Below are 18,568 nucleotides of genomic sequence, written 5' to 3'. Positions count from 1 at the left end.
TGGGGATCTGAGTGTGACACAAATGTTATGGAATAAGGGGTGGAGGTTGTACTGGGTCTGGCTGGAATGTTAACTTTCCCGGCAGCAGCCCATTCAGTGCCGTACTCTGTACTTGTAGCTGGAACAGCAGTGTTATCACACCAGTGTTGTGTCTACTGCTGAGCAGCAGTGGCACAGCATTGGGCCTTTCTCTAACCCTCCTAGGGGGTGGGCAAAAAAGTGAGGAGAGAAACATCACTAGGGCAGCTGACCTAAACCAATCAAAGGGATATTCCATACCATGTGGTGTCACACTCAGCAATAAAAGGTGGAAACAGGAAGAAGAGGGGAGGGGTGGGCTCTCGTTGAGAAGACGTCGGTCCTCCTCTCGAACACCGGCTGCGTGCGTTGAGGCCTTGCTTCAAGGACGTGGTCAATCATCGCTCATTTGTGGGAAGTAGAGAGTAATTTCTTTCCTCTGCACTTCCATATCGCTTTCATTTATTTTGTTTGTTTGTTTTCCTCCCTTTTTCCCCTTTCCCTTTTATTTCCCCTTAGTTAAATTGTTTAGTTCATGGTAGTCTTTATTTAATTATTATAATTATTTCCCTTTAATTAAATTATCCTTATCTCAACCCATGAGTTGTTCTTTGCTTTACTTCTCCCCCTCCTTATCTAAAGGAGGGGGAGTGAGAGAGCGGTTGTGGGGTTTAGCTGCCCAGCACGGTAAAACCACCACACCCCTATTCAGCCAAGAGCCAGCTCCAGCCGACTCCAAAAGGGACCTGGTGGTTGCCAGAGCTGAGGTAATGAGCGACACTGGTTGTGCCTCCGTCATGACAGGGAATCGTTGAATCATTTGGGTTGGAAAAGACCTCGGATATCATCAAGTCCAACCCAGAAATGAGCACTGCCAAATCCACCATTAAACTATAGAATGACAGAATCATTAAGGTTGGAAAAGCCCTCCAAGATCATCTGGTCCAACCATCCCTTTACCACCATTATCACTACTGAACCCTGTCCCCAAGCAGCATGTCCAAGCTCTCCTTGAACACCCCCAGGGACGGTGACTCCACCACCTCCCTGGGCAACCCGTCCCAACGCCTGACTGCTCTTTCTGAGCAGAAATGTCTCCTCATTTCCAACCTGAACCTCCCCTGGCACAACTTGAGGCCATTCCCTCTGGTCCTATCACTGGTTCCCTGCGAAAAGAGGCTGACCCCCAGCTCCCCACCCCTTCCTTTCAGGCAGTTGCACAGAGCAATAAGGTCTGCCCTGAGCTTACTCTTCCCCAGACCAAACACCCCCAGTGCCCTCAGCCGTTCCAACCAGGAACTGTTTTGCAAATGCCATGAGGGAACATGAGGCCCGGCACTGCATGCCAGTTGAGGGAAGGGATTGTCCTGCTCTGCTCTGCCTGCTGCTGCCTCACCTCGGGCACTGGAGGCAGTTTGGGGCTCCTCTGTGTCAGAAGGGCATAAATCTAATGAGGAGTGCCCAAAGGAGGGCTATGAACGTGGCAAAGAGTCTGGAGGGGAAGGCATGTGAGGAGCAGCTGAGGTGCCTTGGTTTGTTCAGCCCAGAGCAGAGCAGGCCGAGGGGAGGCCTCATGGCGGCCTGCAGCTCCCTCAGGAGGGGAGCGGAAGGGCAGGCGCTGAGCTCTGCTCTCTGGGGACAGCGACAGGACCCGAGGGGACGGCATGGAGCTGGGACAGAGCAAGGTCAGGCTTGGGTTGAGGGAAAGGTTCAGCACCCAGAGGTGGTCGGGCACTGGCACAGGCTCCCCAGGGCAGTGGTCAGGGCACCAACGTGCAGGAGTTGAAGAACCGTTTGTACAATGCTCTCAGACATAGGGATTGGTTTTGGGTACTGCTCTATGGAGCCAGGATTTGGACTCATTGGTCCTTGTGGATGCCTTTCTACCTTTGTGCTGGCGCCCATGGCTGCCCAGGATACACAGCACCTTCCTCACCCGCAGCAAACAGCCTGGACCCACAGGGACTGCCAGCCCCGGTGTCCCCACTGCGCTTGTGGGGAACAGCAGCCCTGGGCACCCTCTGGCACAAGGACACGCTCACGCTTCCCACCAGCTGCAATGCCAAACTGCACGCCTTTATTTGAGCAGGGAAAAGCAGCCTCTGGCCAAACCACAGCAGGCCCATGGAACAGGACGTCAGGAGCTGTTTCCAGGAGCGAGAAGCGAGGGGGACATCCTGCTCACAGCATTCAGGGCATCAACCCCATGTCCTGTACAGAGAAAGCAGTCAAGCATGGCACCTGCTTAAAACCTCTCCCTTTTGTCTCTTTCCCACCTCCCCTCCAAGGACAAACAAGTCTTGAGACACAAAAGAGTCAAATGCCCAGAGGCGAACTCATGGCCTTACTGCTGATGGCTTCGAACTGTGCCCTCCTTAGTGCTGGTAGCCCTGACTACGAGTCTTTGCAGAAGCATCAAGAACAGGACCGTGTCCTTCACCATCTCCAAGGGGCAACCTTAACCCTTTGCCAGCATGGAAGAGTCCTCTGCAAAGGCTGGGCAAGCCTTGTGGGGCTGAGCAGAATGGGGAGGTGCTGGCTAAGCTTAGGGTCCTTCAGCCCCACGCAGGGCTGAACCCACACATCCAAACCCACAATCCCCTTCATTTCCTGGCTTCTCCTGTACAGTACATTCTGCACATGCTGGTGGTTAGGTGTAGAGTAGGAAGGGTTCTGTAACAGTTATTTCAAAGGACAAAGGAGGAATCCGTTTCGTCAACCATGGACCTTACCTGCTGCAGCAGGATTGGAAAGATGAGCATCTCCCAATATGTCTTTCAGCGAACTGGCACCTCCCAAAACGACAAGTTCCCCCTCTTCTTACGCAGAGCCAAGAATTTCCGGCTGCCATAGAAAGACATGCACGGCAAGGCATTGGAAAAATGATTGCAACAGGGGTCAGAGCACTGGCACAGCTTTCTAGAGAGGTTCTGGAGTCAGCCTGCTTAGAGATCTTTGAAAGTCACATGGAAAGGCTCGAGACAAGGAGGCTTTGGGAAACTGTGCTGTGGGTCAAAACAAAACCACTTTGTGTGTCAGCCACTGCACCAAGCCAACATCCTCCTTGGGCTCTCTCCCATCCCTGCACAGGACAAAAGGTCCCTCTGAAGGACGCTGCTGTCCACACCTCAGCCCATCTCCCTCCTTCCCCTCTCACCTGCATCACCCTGGAGAAAGAGGAGGAAGAAGGAGAGGAGCAGGAACAGGATCTTCATGGCTGGGGCCCGGAGCAGGTCTTCACGGGGCTGCTGCAGAGAAGACAAACCAAGGTGACAAGGACCTGGGGGTCAACCCCAGGTGGTGCTGCAGCAGCCTGGGCACAACTCTGGGGAACCCCAGTAGTGGCTACTTGCGCCTTCAAGAAAAAGATATTTTCTCAGCATTTTTCTTCAGAAGAGTTCTGAGGTGTGCACCTACCTGATGCAGGTCCTGGTGCTCAGGCACAAAGAGAGCCAAGAGGAATCCCTCGTGTCCACGTGTCCCTGCGGCCAGAGAGTGCTGCTTTGCCCTAAACGTGAGGGTTTTATCCCGCTGCTGGTGGGTGGGAGCTGGGCTTCCTCCTGCTGCCGCCTCTGCCCTTGGCCAATCAGCCAGTGACCCATGGGCATGGTGGGGTTGCTCCTCGTCCCTCCTGGCTGCTGAGGTGCCTGCTGGGGCTGTTGCAATCGTCACCGTTATCCTCACGCAACACAGCTTGTGACACCCGGGGGTGCAGCAGGCACGCAGCCTGTACTGCCTGGGCAGGAACCACCCGCCATGGGCACAGCAGATGGGCTGGGGGAGATCCCAGCAGCAAAGCATCCCTTAGAAGGATAAAATCTTTTTTTCTCCCTCTCCTCTCACTTTATTTAGTAATCAACTTGTGAGTGACATACTAAATCATGCATTTTATTTTTCTTTTCTCTATTGTTAACCTTCCAGGAACAGTTTTGTGTTTGCCAGGCCAGGGTGTGACAAATAGGACTCTATCTGTCTGATGGCTGCTGTGATTAACAGGTTGTGAGTAGAGGAACAGCAATGGGTGAGTCCACAGCTCTCCCATGGAGCTGAGTTCCATGTTCCAAGAGGGCTGTCCCAGTGCTCTGATGTACAAATGCTTTGGGACTTTCATCCTGAAGAGATGAAGGGTCTCGAGGTTGGGTCCCTGCCTCGTCTTGCCCTGCCCTGCTCCCTGGCCCAGGACAGGGATATGCTCTGCCCCACCAGCTCCCACAGGGACAGCCCCAAGGCAGTTCAGTTGCCACCCCCATGCCCCCCTTGAGATGAACCCTATGGGTCTGCCCCAAGGCTTGCCCACCGTGCTGCCCCACAGCCTGGCCCTAAACTCCTGAGTGACCCCCTGGCCTGGCCACCAGTCCTTATTTCCTCTGGGGCAGGATGATTTCCCCCATCCCCCCACAGCATCTCCTTGGTGGCACAAATCCAGGTTCCACAGCCGGGGACGGACCCAAGGCCACCTCAGCCCCCAGAGTGGCGTGTCCCTTGAAACAGCTTCACAAGAACAACGCAAAACAGCCACGAGGAAGAAGGGCAGGTCCCCCGCTATCCTTTTCCCCCCACTCATTCTTTTTGGGGCTTCAGATGCCCTGGGGGTGAGCAGCTCCGATGCAGTGGTGTTGTGCCCCCAGGGAGGAATGAGATGGAGAAAAGACACGGCACACCGCTCCCCGGGACACACAGACTCCTCAGCAGTGGGATTACAGACTACCACCTTTTATTGGGGGCAGAGAAGTGCTCGTGGGGCCATGGTCTGGCTGTCGAGGGTCACCGGTGCCTCCGGTGCGCTGCGAAGGCACAAGGTGGCTTCGAAGTGCCGCGTGGAGATGAGCGTGAGGAGCCCCAGGGGCCATCAAGAATACCATCGCCTGCAGGAGGAAAAGCCTGGCAGTGAGAATCCCAACTCTGTGGGGATTTCTCAAGGGAAATGCCCGTCTCCCTTTGGGGTTATTGCTGAACGGTGATCCTAGGGCTGGTGGCAGCAAGGGAAGGGCTCCCACAGTCTCCGTGGGTGGTGGCCAGGCTGTGCTGGTGGGAAGTGCTGGAGGACACCAGGTCTCTGCAGCCCCAGCAGCATCTCCCAGGCTTGGGGACCCATGCCCTTGGGCTGTGTATCCTCCCCTTTCTCCATCAGCATCACCTCTTACCCCAACTACCAACGGGCAGCCCTGACCTCACCTCCGGCAGCAGAAGTCCTCCTTGGAGCAGAGGCCAATGCGACCGATCCCTGGAGGACACGACCTGTGGGAGCAGAAGCCCCCGCGCCGCTCACAGTCCTGGGGGGATCCTCGAGGAAAGGACAGCCCTACAGGGAGCAGGAAGAGAGTGTCTCAGCACAGTCCTGCTCCCTGCGTGTCCAATGTTTGCCCACCACATCTGTCTCCTGCCCTGAAGACCCAGGCAGAAGGAAATGGGGCGATGTTCCTGGCATTTTGATGGGAGACGCTCGCCACCATCCCACAGCAGCCTCGGGGAGAGGGTCTCCAACACGTGAGCTGGCTCCCTCCTGGCACGAGGGAGGGCATCACGGGGAGAAGCAGGAGCTGCTTCCTTTCTTCTCCTCTCCAGGAGTGCTGCTGTGCCCTGGGGGTGCGGAGAAGGTGGCAGAATCATCCCAGGGGTGTGAGAGCTTTGTTGCAAGGTCCCTGCTTCAGAACCTGCCACAGGAGCCTCCCCTTAAAGATCTGGGGTGTGAGGGACCCCAGCGGGGTTCTGCAGCAACAGGAGAAGACACATGATTCGTGATCATCAAATTCTCCATTTTCCCCACAAAATACTTACAAAGGACAAATCCTCCCCGTCCCTTTTCATGCGTATCTTACCTGCTGCTGCCTGGAGCATCAGGAGGAGGACGGCGAGGAGGAGAGGCAGGATCCGCATGGCTGGGAGATGCCCCGAGGGTCACGGACCTGTGAGAAGAGGAAGCAGGGCAGAGAGGGAACAGGAGAGCCCCTGCACCTGCAAAGGGACAGGACCGAGGATCAGGGGCAGCCCCCCCGGGAGGAGATGCTGCTGGGTGCTGGCTGGGGGAGCCTCCTCACCTCTCTGCTTCCAGCAGTTTGATCCCAGCTGGTCCCACCACGTGACAAAGGCCAGCGGCTTCCTCAGCCTCCCCAGCAAAGCTTCTGCCACGCAAGCAGCGTCCCCTGGGACTGCTGACACCTCAGGCTGCCCAGCCAAGAAGCATTTTTTTTCCTCTTCTCCCCCTGCCAGAGAGGACAAGGAATCGTTTTCCGCCTCTGACAGCTCTGAGGAGGATTCCCAGGCCTTCAGCCTCGGGGCTTGTGTCATCCCACCTTGCGAAAGAGGCGTTGGCTGCTGTGGTTTGCTGGACACGTCTTGGGACACGCACACACACACACACACACTGCGTCCCTGTTTGTTAGGCCCTGGCAAGCGATGTGCTTTCCCGACACAAAGGAGCTCTGTGTTCCCCTCCTCAAGTGAAGCGTGCTCTCGCCATGCTTCGCTTGAAAATTGCCTGGGAAGAGGCCGCGCGGGGTGACATCTCCGTCCAGCTGGCAGCCCTCTGAAAAGACAAGCTGTAATTGTGCCTCTGCCACGTCAGGCTTTGCCGGGTGTCATCTGTTGCTGGTTCTCAGCAGATCGGGGGTGTACTTTTATAACCCTGTTTCAGCTTCATCAGTCGTGTATAGATGTGTGTGTGTAAATAAATGTATGCATAAAAATGTACTCAGACATAACGTATGTTCACCGAGTGGTTACATCCGCACACCTTGCATCCCAACCCCTCATCATATTTCTTTCCTCTTTCCTGCCCGAATTTCTCTCCCCACTGAGGGAAGCTGCACCAGGCATTTGGAGCTGTGTCTCCAGGGGGACACAGCCGTGCTGCTCAGGAGCAGAGCCCTTTCTGTTCTCTCCCCCACCCCAAAACTGATCTAGTGTGTGTGTTGAAGAGGAGCAGCACTGGGATGTAGCTAATTACCATCTTAATGAAGCTCTTTAAGGAGCTGCCACGGGCAGTTTTTTGTAGTGATGAAGCTGCTGGGCTGAGCTCCTCACCTCCTGCTCCTTACAGATCGTGTCCTCCTCGTGGTGATGTCCCAAATCATCCTGACAAATCCCACCTGAAAAAATCCTGCATCTCTCCCGTGGTCCATAAAGAGATCTTTGTGTGTGGGGAGGGCTGCAGGGGCCCTGGGGTGAGCAGATCTCCTCTCCTGCACACCTTTGTGCCACGAACCATTGTGCCAAGAAGGACAAACCTTCTCCACAAAGCCCTCAGTCTTTGTGCAAAACATCTTGTGCCACTCACAGTTTGTGAAAGAAGCGCTCGGTTGTGCAAAGCTTCTTAGGACATCAACTGCAAATTGCTGGTTTGCTTCCACGCGGCAACTTCCTGAGGTCTCCATCCAGGGGAATCCCTGCGAGGTGGCCGTTGGCCCAGTTTCCTGCCCTGCACAAGGCTGTGGTTTCACTGGTGGCACTGAATCCCTTGCAGCAATAGCTGGTTTTGCAGGGAGGCCAGGCGCTCAGTCCTTTGTAGGCTTTTGGGTCGCTTCCCTTAATCCAGGAGCCGTGGAAGAGCTGGGGTTAGGGTTATTCTGGCACGGTGCTCATCGGCCTGGGCTCAACCCATGGCTCACCTGAGCCGTATTCAGGAGACAGCTGGAAAGTGCTGGTTGTGGACAGGCGTTTAGCTGAGGTTGCTTTGCTTTGGGGGCTGAAAGTGCTCTGCTGGGCCAGCTGGGCTCCAAACAGAAAGCTATTCACGGGCTGCAGCCTCTGAGTGCTGGGCTCAAGGCCAATTTATCTGCACAAGGATGCTGTTGACCGCGCAAGGCCAAGTGTGGAGGAAGAGGAGCTCACAGAGCAACCTGCACCTTCTGAGTTAGGGTTTAAGGTGGGGCAGGAGAAGCCTCTCGCAAGAGGAGTGGTTGAATAGCAGGGGTATTGGCCTTTCGTACGGGTTTTCTAATTGTTGAGCAATGTTATGGGTTTAATTCTGCTCACCTCCTGCATCTGACATGAATTTTGCAGATTGACTCCAAATTTATATATCCCAAAACAAGGTAAAGGGTAAAAACAGGTTTTGAATCTTGAAATGATTAAGGAGGTCACCTGCCTCCTTTTGTTCTCATGTCTTCTCCTCAGCTCCCGTAACGACTGCTGTTCCCAGATCTGAAAGCTGTGGGCTGGGAGGGGGAATCCCAAATTTTCAGAACAGAGGAGCTCTGAAGAATCACACTGGAGAAGTGACTCCTCATACTCCCTGTGGAAGTAATCACTGACTCCGGCTTTGATCCCAGCAGGGGGGAAATTATTTGGGTAAACTGAACATTCCTGGTAGGTGTAACCTGTTTTCATAATTCTTGCTCAAATTTCTAAAGATGAGTAATATTTCCAAAGAAACAAATAATAACAACACACCTGGCAGCCACACAATCGCCCTGAATGCTGCTTTTATTGAAAGAACGACCAATCTTTATTGAAAGAACAATCAGTACCATGGTGCCCTGAATCCAACGATGCAAGAAGAGATCATTCCCAGATCCCTGGAGATCCTGGGCAACTGGTCACACTACAACCTGCACAAAGGAAAGAATATTTCAAGGTTTTCAGGTCTGAATTGATGGGGAAAATCCCACCATACAGATGTTAAATGAAAATTTGGTAAGTCAGCTTTTCCCCACTCAAGTCTTAATCTTACCATTTACAGCAAGAATGCCCAGCACGGCACAGCCCCAGATAAGCATTCCCACGAGGGCATTTCCCAGGGGTGCAGAAGGTCCCACGATAGCCACACCGCATAAGACGCCTTGGAGGACGGGGAAATTCTGTACCATCAAAAAAAAAAAAAAAAAGAAAAAAAAAAGTGCCCAGAGTCCTAATGCAATGTCCAGAGGAGGGCTATGGGCAGCACAAGCAAACACATGCTTTAATTCCTTCTTCAAATACAAGAACTGTATCTCCAAGCCCAGGAAAGCCCTTAGAAACTCATAATTTAGGAACAGACAGCAGAGATGGGATAGAAAACATTTTTTAGGACTTCGTCACAATCAAGGACAGCTGCTCAGCTGGGAAGCTGCCACTTTTGGGGGCAGAATGATGAGGATTTATTTTTGTGTGCCTAGATTTCCACAGATTTGGCCTGTTATCCTTGCTCTAGGTTTCACTCAAGTCCAACATCAGGTCCTGATGTCTAGAGGTCCATATGGATGGCCACCATGTACAGCTAAACCCATCAGCACATGCAGAACGACCACTTCTATGCCAGGCATTGCCCGCTAGGTCTTGTGCCAAGCAGTGTAGCATTGCTCTTGTCCACGTGGTTACACTTTCTTCCCACATAAAATACAATATCCACATTCGGACTGCTTTTGGGAATGGTTTGTACTATTCCCACAGCGGTGTCTGGGTTTTACCAGTGACAGTGTTAGGTGTCGGGGGTGAAAAATTACCCTGGGAGCAGACTACCAATTAATGCAGCGTGTTCCCTGGGCCTGCCTGGTCTTTTCCCATCCTTACACCCCAGAGAACATTTACCATCCTATTCCCACACTGATCAACCCCAAACCTCTACTGACACTTGTGCTCATAGAGCCCTGCACGGTAATTTTGCCATTTTCAGGGATACTGTTTATAAACAGCTCCTTTTGCTGGACAATAAGGTGAGTTTGGGGTTCCAGCACCCTGTGGGTCCCCCCAACAAGCCTTAATCCCTCTCAAAACCCTTGTGGTCGCACAGGATTCCCCACCAAGCAGAGAGTACCAGCAGCATTTTGACCTTGACTCATGATTTTCTGCCTCCCTGACCCAAGTACAAGGTCTTCAAGCATATTTGGAAAACACGGGACTCAGATTATTATTTTTTTTTCCATATGGTTTAAGAATATTTGATATGGGGTGGTTTGTTGTAGGGTGAGCCAGAGACAATGCAAGTGCTCCAAGAGTTGGCAAGATTTAATGGTGGAAATGGAGGCACTGAAGGGGAATCTGGGGGCTGCCCATCGTGCTTTCAACTCAGACTGGATTTTTGGAGGAGTAGCAAAGGCAATGAATGGCTGGTTGGAGTGCTTGCCTGCTAATTTCATGCATCAGCTGAAATCTGCCAGTGAGGTTTGATGATATGAGTGAAGTTACTTTGCAGGAGGCAGCTTGGCTGCTTCCCAAAAGGGACAGGAGACTTTTATCAGCCACCAGTGTCTGCTTCTGTGTCGCCCCTTGTTTTTATTTACACCTTACCTGCAGATGCATGAAATGCCATAAAGAGGAGTGCCAAGAGCAAGCAAAGGATTTTCATGGCAGAACGTGGGTTGGGAGGTGCTGTCACTACAAAGAAATGACATCAAGACATTAATAAGAGGTTTGTCCCTCCACAGCATTTTGGGCTGAGTAGAACAATACAAAAATGCTCTTTGAGACCAAGAGTCATCTAGAACACACTTTTTTTATAACAACGTCAATGGTCTTAAGGGTTTCCTGGAGCACACACAGCATCATGGCACAGGAAGAAGCTTCTGTGCAGAAAAAAAATGGGATTTAAAATCCTCTTTTTAATTATTGTATTAATTAGCCAGTGTTTATCCTAGGTCGCTTGATACTGTGCAACTCATTGCAATAAATTCATTTTGCCTTACAGAAGTTAATTCAGAAAACAAACTAAGACAATTTTAATGTATTTATACAAAGCAACACAAAGCATGATCTCAAGCTTTTCTGAAACAAAACAAAACAGAACAAAAAAGGCAGAGAAAGCTCCTTCACGGTTAGCTTAAAATCCAGCTTCTCCCCATTCTTGCTCAGAGGCTCTCGCTTTTCATTCACCTCAAGAGCTACTTGATTTCCAACAAAATTTCCTCTCAGATCTCTATCTGCAGCCAACAAAAACTCTCCTTTCTTATTGATATTTTAAATTTCTAGAACTGCTTGAGCTAGCACTGGATAGACCAGAGTCACTGCACAGGTAAGGTTATAACAGTGTAATGGAGCTATGCATGAAAGATGTGAAATCTCTACCAGTTTTCAGAAGGATAGAAGGTTAGAAGAGAGGCTGAATAACGAGAAGATTTTGGTCGTTACCAGGTAAGAGGATGCTCTAGGTTGGGCCAGTCCCGTGGATCAGCGTCAGCCACCCAGACACGTTAAGATGACGGAGCAGAGCTTGGCTTTATGCGGTTTCTGGAGGCTGGTGAAGGATACTTGCTCTTCACAACCATCCGGGGGCCAATCAGAAGATCCCTACAGTTTTGGGGAGAATCAAGGCAGTCCAGCAAATCCTCTCTGTTAGCGTCCTCCTGTGAGGGACGGAGGTATTGCTTTCAAAATATCATGGTATTGCCTTGAGAAATATACTGAGCTTCTTGCAAGCCACGTTGGGCCACCTCCAGATCAGATATCTGGTGGGATTTAACCAGCACGTGTCCACTCAGATGGCCACAGATCAGATGTCTTTCAAAGGCATGCCCTTCATTCACATCGCCATGACATGGAAGGAAATCATAATCCTGAAGCTATCCTCAAGCTGCTGTTTAGGTAGGCTTTGTGGTTAGTGTGAGCAATGCCATTTAGCATTACTCAGTTTAACTGCTCGATGAGCACAGAAGTATATTCTACCTGATGATCATATCTTTGCTTACCTGCATCAGATTTAACCCCAGGTGAAAAGGCAGAGCACTTCTAATCTCAGCCTCCACCGTGGAGTGACTTCATCTAAATTTCCTGCTGGGAATGATCCCAGGTCTCTGCCAGATTTGAGACCGTATCTGGAAATTGCTGGAAGAATGCAAGAGACAGATTTGTGCCTGGGGAGCTCTGAGGATTGCAGAGTAAAAATGTTTGTGCTCCAACGCCCACGTCCTGCCCTGCTTGATTCACTGCCAGAGCTATATGGCAGGTATGTTAGGAGCCGATGGCTAAATAATGGTAAGGTGTTGGGCCTAAGCTTGCCTTTGCTCTTATAACCTAAAAAAAAATAATAAAAAAAATAGATTTCAATATATTGTCATCCAGCTATTTGAGGGATATGCAATGATTTCCAGCTCTAAGTATTAATTTTGCCTTCTGCAGCATTGTGCTTTGGGTTTTGATGGGGGCAGTCATGTGCATCGGAGTGCTATCAATGAACTGGCCAGTTAATTCATCTACCAAATAAATCCCGGCAAGAATTTCTCCCTAAATACCCACAACTCATTAATGAGGAAGCGTGGACTCCATTTATGTCATTGCTTCCCGATGAGTTCTTTACAAAGGTAAAAAATAGGTCACCGCAGAAAGAAAAATAATAATCAGCTGGAATTAGCTTAAAAATAGCTGTGTTAAATGGGAAGTTAGCACTTCTGTGAAAATTCAGAAACGGGATTAATGAGCTGTTGTTAATATTACATCATTTCTGTTGTCAGAAGGGAAAATGTTGACAGGTTTGATTAACAGAAATTAAAAAGATCTGCAGTAAGGAAAGGTGGGGGAAAAGTGAGGAAGTAAGCCAAAAATCTAATAGTTATGAGTAAAACAAGAAAAAAGGGAAAGCTTTGGTTGTTTTTGTTTGTTTGTTTTTGTTTTGTTTTGTTTTTATAACTTCTGCACCAAAATATTTTTAGTACTTATTACCTCTACTGTATGCAAGATATTTTAAGCCACCGGTTTGTGGCAAACATTACTTGAACCACCCCAACATGATGTTTTACATCTTTACTGATGTTGTTTTCCCCTCATGCTGGTTTTCCAGGACCTTCCTCTTTGGTATGAACCCAGGTCAACATAAAGAAGAAGCCAGCCCTGGCTGAAGTTGTCAGAGAGGGACAGAAATTCACATTTACCCTTCAGCAGCTTTTGCTGGTCTGCCTTCTCAAGAAAATACTTGAGCAGGAGTTGCTGTCTTCCATGTTTTAAGGACTAGAAGTAAGGATTGTCATGCATTGTGATGCTCCCCATACCATACACCTGGAAGCATCTGCAAGGCTACACCAGTTTTCCTCAATTAATTTAGGGGACCAGGCAATGCTGCCCATTTTCTGTGCTTGAGCAGGGTGGTGTCACCACAGAGGGCCAAAAGGAGGCTTCAGGTCCTGCTGCAACCCCAAATCTGGGCCCGATGTGGTGGTGCAAGTGACCTTCTCTGAGCTGGGAGACCTTGGAGGCCAGCTCTGAGGCAGACACAGAGGTTGTGCAACCCCCTGCTGGAGGACAGGAAAAATCCATCCCTGCTGTTACAGCACAGCCTCCTGGGCCTCTGCGATATCGCCAGAGCTGAGGAGAAAAGAGTCTGCCTCAAAACACCTGCGGCGGATTCTCCTGTAGGAAATCCTGTAGGAAAATCTGGTCACATTTGCTCTTTTAGCCATAGATTAGGCTGTGAGAGTGATGAGTCCTTGTGGTAACACTCAGCTCTCATGCTGGGCCTGGCGCGTCTCACCAGGGCAAAAGTCCTGCAGGGCAAGGCCAAACCCGGCCTTCTGCTAACTCTTTGGTGCACATCCCCTAGAGAAACAAAGAAACTCCTTCCAGCTTTTGTCCTGCACAACTAAAAAGGGGTGTGGGGGTCACAGAGGCTGTGCCTGCCTCTCCCAGTGCACCCCTTGGGCTTCCAGGCCTCAGCACCTCGTGGAGTAGGCTCTGCTCTGGGACACAGAGACAGCATGTGTCAAATATGAACACTGAGTGGGCTCAACACCCAGTGAGAGACACCAGAGAGCAACCGAATTCACTAAATGCTCGATGAATGGAGTGGTGAAAGGATTTCAGCCTGCCAGCAAAAGCCAAAGGCCTTGGAGGCCTTCAGCAGACACAGGTGGCAGAGGCTGAGGGACATGAGAGCAATCCCACAGCGACACCCTCCATGGCTTCCTCCTTCCCGTGCATTTACAGAAATTTCTACTATTCCTTTGGGTATCTGTTGTAAAGGGATCTCTGCTTTCTTTTCTAGCCCTCGTTGACTCCTATCAGAACCTGACCTGCCCCACTGTATGGGAGCTGCTGTTCTCTGTCAGCCGTCTGTTCACCACAGCTCTTCCCTGTGAGAGCCTCCCCTGAGCTGCCTTTCATGCCCTGCAGGGATTTTTTCTTAGACCTCTTTGTTTTCTTTTCGAGTCAAAGCAAATATTTTGCTGAGGTTTCTAGCACAGCCTTTTTAACAGCTTACAGGCTGCCTGAAGGCTTCTTGCTCCCCCGGGTTGCTCCTTTTGGTGCTTTTCTCTATTCATTTCTGCTTTTTTTGAGATTGAATATTTGCATGTTAAATGTATTTGGTCCCACAACATGGATAAAACCAATTGTACTGTGGTAATTTTTGCAGAGCAGCTCTCCTCCAAGTAACTTTTGAATTAGGCTCTTTGCAACACTCACGACCAAATCCAGAAGAAACTTTTCTTGTGGGTACCAGGACCAGTTTTTTCAAGAATCAGCCTTTTCCTAATATCATCCAGAACCACCCCTCACAACAGCTCTGCTGCACCATCTGGAGGAAAGGGTCTACGTTCAGAAGATGTGACCTGCTCTTTGGGCCCATCAGGGAGGGCCTATTGCTTAAACCCATCTGCAAGGTGTTGACAGACATTTGCAGCTCGGGTGTGTAGCAAAACACGGGTTGAAACAAGTACACAGACTCAACACGTCAGGGCCATCCAGGTCCATGTGACATCTCATCGGTAGGCAAGCCAAGACTCCTTTTGCCTTTGCCTCCCAATTTCTTATGCATGGGGACAGTGCTAAATGGGGTATGGGGTTGCACAGGTGACTTTGATGCTCCCCATTGCCCTCATTCACTGGCCAAGTGGTGCCTTCAACCCTCACATCTTGTTGAGCTTCGTATTATTACCCCCCTTCAAACAACGAAGGCATTTCCAGTTCAGTACAACCCCAAATCTTACATTATCCTTCTTTCCAATGGAGGGAAGCTTACCGAAAAAGAGGTTTTCCATATCTGCCCTATTGTAACCACAAGAAAGCAATTCAGATTTCTGGGATGTGGTCAGCGATTTTGCTCTACACAAAAGGATTTGTTGTCTCCATTTGTTGGTCACAATTAAGAATGATTTTGTATGCTCCTTTCTTAATAGTGCCTGCAGTTATTTTGGAAGGGGATAAACAATGTAGGACATCTCAAGACCTTCCTCCTCCTCCTGGCAGGAGACCAGGAGACAATGACTTTGCTGACACTTCCCCAGTTCATGCCCTGGTTTCTTCATCTGTGCAAGACGAGTGGAGATTTTTGCATTCTCTTTAAAGCACTTGACTTCAATGATTATACAACCCCTACGGAGTCTCAACTACCATTATTCCTGAAAGGCAGCCCCGTGAGAGAATCACTGCAACTTTTTGGCATTCCACCAAATACCAGCTTTTTTTTTTTTTTTTTTTTTTTTTTGCTATTGTTATTTCTTCTTCCTGAACTGAAGTAGCTAAAATTAACCCAGGTGGAAGAGCATGGCTTAATCAGAACAGCAGGTACCTTGTGTTTGCTCAGCTACCTCCTACGGCCAGTGCAAGCCCCGGTTCACGAGCACAAAGGACTTTCAAATCGCTAGATGGAAGGAGCGATTAAGGTTCAAATACCACCTTTGGGCTTGGGGAGCTCGGTTGTTATTAATGATTACTCCTTTGGTGGTGGCAACGTGCTGTGCAATAACGTCAGCTGCAGAGCGGAGGCAGGACTTGGCTGTGCCTGGAGAAGCTGCTACTCCAAAAACCAGTACAGATGGCTAATGAGATGTTTAAGTCATCTTTCTGGGCCGAATGGATCTGAACTCCCCAAATGTGGAGGTAACCAAACCTCCTCCGGACTTGGACCCGGGTAGGAAAATCCTAGAAAACTTTGTCCAGGTTTGTAGGTGCCCACCCGTGAGCTGTGGCTGGACATGAGGCCCGCCGTGTGGTCCCAGGCCTCAGGAACCAGAGCGATCAAAACACTCCTCACCAATTAATGGCTTAAGAAGCTTGGCCTTAATACACATCCTTTATTAGATATTTACACAACTCAGATAATTTTCAGACCGGACTCTTTGGACATGGTGAATACATGTTAGAGGAGAGAAAAGGAGCACAAATCACTCCCATGCTGTAAGGCTGAGATATTTGTCAGAGTCTGGAGGAGAGCAGAAGACTTCAGTGTCCAGCCCTTGCTGCATCACAGCAGAGACCAAATTAGAGTTGGCCAGACCTGGAGAGGAGGAGCTGGGGCTGAGTCAGACCTCACCATGCAGGAGCCAGCTGGATGAAGGTGGAGAGACAAATTTCAGGTGGAGACAAGGTGGGAGGAGAGCAGTGAGACTCCAAAGGCATCCCCATGCTGAAGCCCTTCGACATTTTGGTTGGCAGAAAGGGCAATGTGGAAGTCCAAGAGCTGGAAACCCCCGGGTTTCACTGTCACCTCTGAGGCTTGACTGGCACAAGCCCTCTACACCTCACACCCTCCACCTCTGAGGTGGCCATAACAGGGACCCCGTTCCCAAACAAACCTCTTAGAGGTGGGAACTCCACCTTGTGGAGTCCTCTTCAGGACACCCAGGTGGCAAAAGTGACTTCCACCAGCTCCAGGCGTAGACAGCACCACAAAGAGCAGCCAAGTAAAACCGGACAACATTACACTGCGAGTGTCACTGCTGCTGACCCCACCAAAGCCACCAGCCTCGACATGGACCACGGATGGTCATCACAAGGGTATGCAGCACTTCGCCAGGCCATTGTAACAGGTACCGATGGATCTCTTGAACAAGGAGCACAGCAAGAAGGAGCACTCGCCCTTGATCTTCCGACACATGACAGTGTCTGGCACTGTAATTGCAAAAAAAAAGCCTGTAAGCACCTTTCTTTGGATTTTCACACGTGAAGAAAGATTGTCCCCATGTTAACAGGTCTTTGTGCAGACACAAAGTCAACCTAAAAAGTGCCCGGTGGTTGTGTCTGCACTTACCTGTGGTAGCCTGGGACGCCACAAGGAGAGCAAGCAGCAGCAGGAGCATCACCTTCATGGCTTGGGCTGGCATTGGGGGTGTCACCCCAAAGCTGCTGAGAGCAAGAGACGCTGTGAGAGGAAGGAAAGGACCTGTTTATAAAGCTTTGGTTAATGCAATCTGCAGGGATTTAGCAATCGAATAAATAAAGTATTTAAAGGATGTGCTCTGTAATCTCTAATTACAAATTCCCGTGTGGATAGATGGCAGTACAGGCCCCCACCCCTACAGGAATTATCCTCTTAGCACTGACATCTGGCTCCCATGCCCTGACCCAAAGCCCCGTCTCCTCCACCAGCAGCACGAACAGGCGGGCTCACTTCAAGGTCTTTGTACTCAAATCTCAATCAGACGCACCTTTGCCTCCAGAAGTTCCAATTCTGAACAGAAGGGAGCGTTTGTTCCCCAAAAAAATCCCAACGCCACATGGAGACTGAATCCAGAATCAGCCCCACCGAGCTGTTCTGCCTCTTGGTGCGGCTCCAGCAGCGCATCCAGCAGGTCTGGGCACATCTCATGCTCCCGTTTCCAAAAGGGGTCAACACGTAAGAAAATCCATCACCACCCTCTGCTCTGAGCTCTGCTGGAGACCCGTGGGGGCTCCCGGGTGCTGAAATCCGGCAGAGAAAAGCGCGGCCAAACCAGTGGCTGGAAGGCAGCCAGCGCAACTGGGAGGAGGCTGCGGAACCGGGGAGATCGCTCAGCTCTGGGAGCACCTCAGCTTTGTGCAGGGCCCAGCAAAGATCAGCACTCACAGGCCACCAAAGCGATGTTCTCTGGCCGGTTTCTTACCGTGATTATCTCCACCTGCTCTCCAGGAGGGGCCTCGTCTTCGTGTCTTTCACCTTCCTCGCTCCCGTGGGAGCCCCCGCAGCTCCCCGGCTGCTGGATTTGGTTCATCTGGAAAAATCAGAGAAGAGAAGGGAAGGTCCCAGATCCCTCGGGAGCGGGGTTTGGCTCCTCGGCACATCCCTGAGCACACGCGGGGGCTTTGGTTCATCGCTCACCTGCACATGTCAAGGGGTTAGCTTACAGGGCACGGGCAGTGCTGGGGACCTGCAGAGAACCCTGGAAACGGAGCTGGGTGACAAACTTTGCTCCTTTTAATACGGCATAGTCCAGGCTGGCAAAGCAACTCAGCACAATTTCCCAAAATCAACTAAAATAACCCCAAAGCACCAGGAAAGGAGTGAAAGCCTCCAAATACCCTCACTGCCCCGGCAGCCCAGGGGATCTCAAATCTTCGGGAGTCTCCTGTTTGATTTTCCAGAGGCACCAACAAAACCCTCGGTGACATTTGGACTTAATTAAGCAGCCGTCCGTCCGATGGGCGCATCGTAATTAATTTGAGGCTCCCCCTCGCACCTCCCGGCCGCCACCTAGCGCCCAGCCCCGCGGGGACAGCCGGGGGACACCGGGGGGGGGCTTTGCGCGAGGGCGCAGAGATTTGGGGACACCGGGATGCTGCAACCCCCCCCATCGCCCCCAAACACCCCCCAATGCTCCGTGCTGCACCCCAAAGAGCCCGCGTGACGTCAGCAGCGTGACGTCACATCTCCGGGGAGGGAGGGGGGCATCGGGGGGAGGCGCTCCGGAGGCTTCTTCCTCTTCCTCCTCCTCCTCCTCCTCCTCCTCGCAGG

The 18,568-nt window shown here is 50.9% G+C and overlaps 1 long non-coding RNA gene across 1 annotated transcript; it reads right to left on the bottom strand.

The window, feature by feature from the left end:
• Nucleotides 1-2,096: 2,096 nt before the first annotated feature.
• LOC311207485 lies at nucleotides 2,097-3,532 on the bottom strand. Its single transcript, XR_014618269.1, has 4 exons — nucleotides 3,436-3,532; nucleotides 3,176-3,266; nucleotides 2,751-2,862; nucleotides 2,097-2,229 (listed from the first exon to the last, which is right to left on the bottom strand). It is a non-coding gene; the product is annotated as an uncharacterized lncRNA (long non-coding RNA).
• Between the last annotated feature and the right edge of the window lie 15,036 nt (nucleotides 3,533-18,568).

Source organism: Netta rufina, assembly GCF_964035555.1.
Source record: "Netta rufina genome assembly, chromosome: 3".
Taxonomy (NCBI): domain Eukaryota; kingdom Metazoa; phylum Chordata; class Aves; order Anseriformes; family Anatidae; genus Netta; species Netta rufina.
The sequence above is the reverse complement of the archived record's forward strand: the minus strand, read 5'-3'. Positions and strand labels throughout refer to the sequence as shown.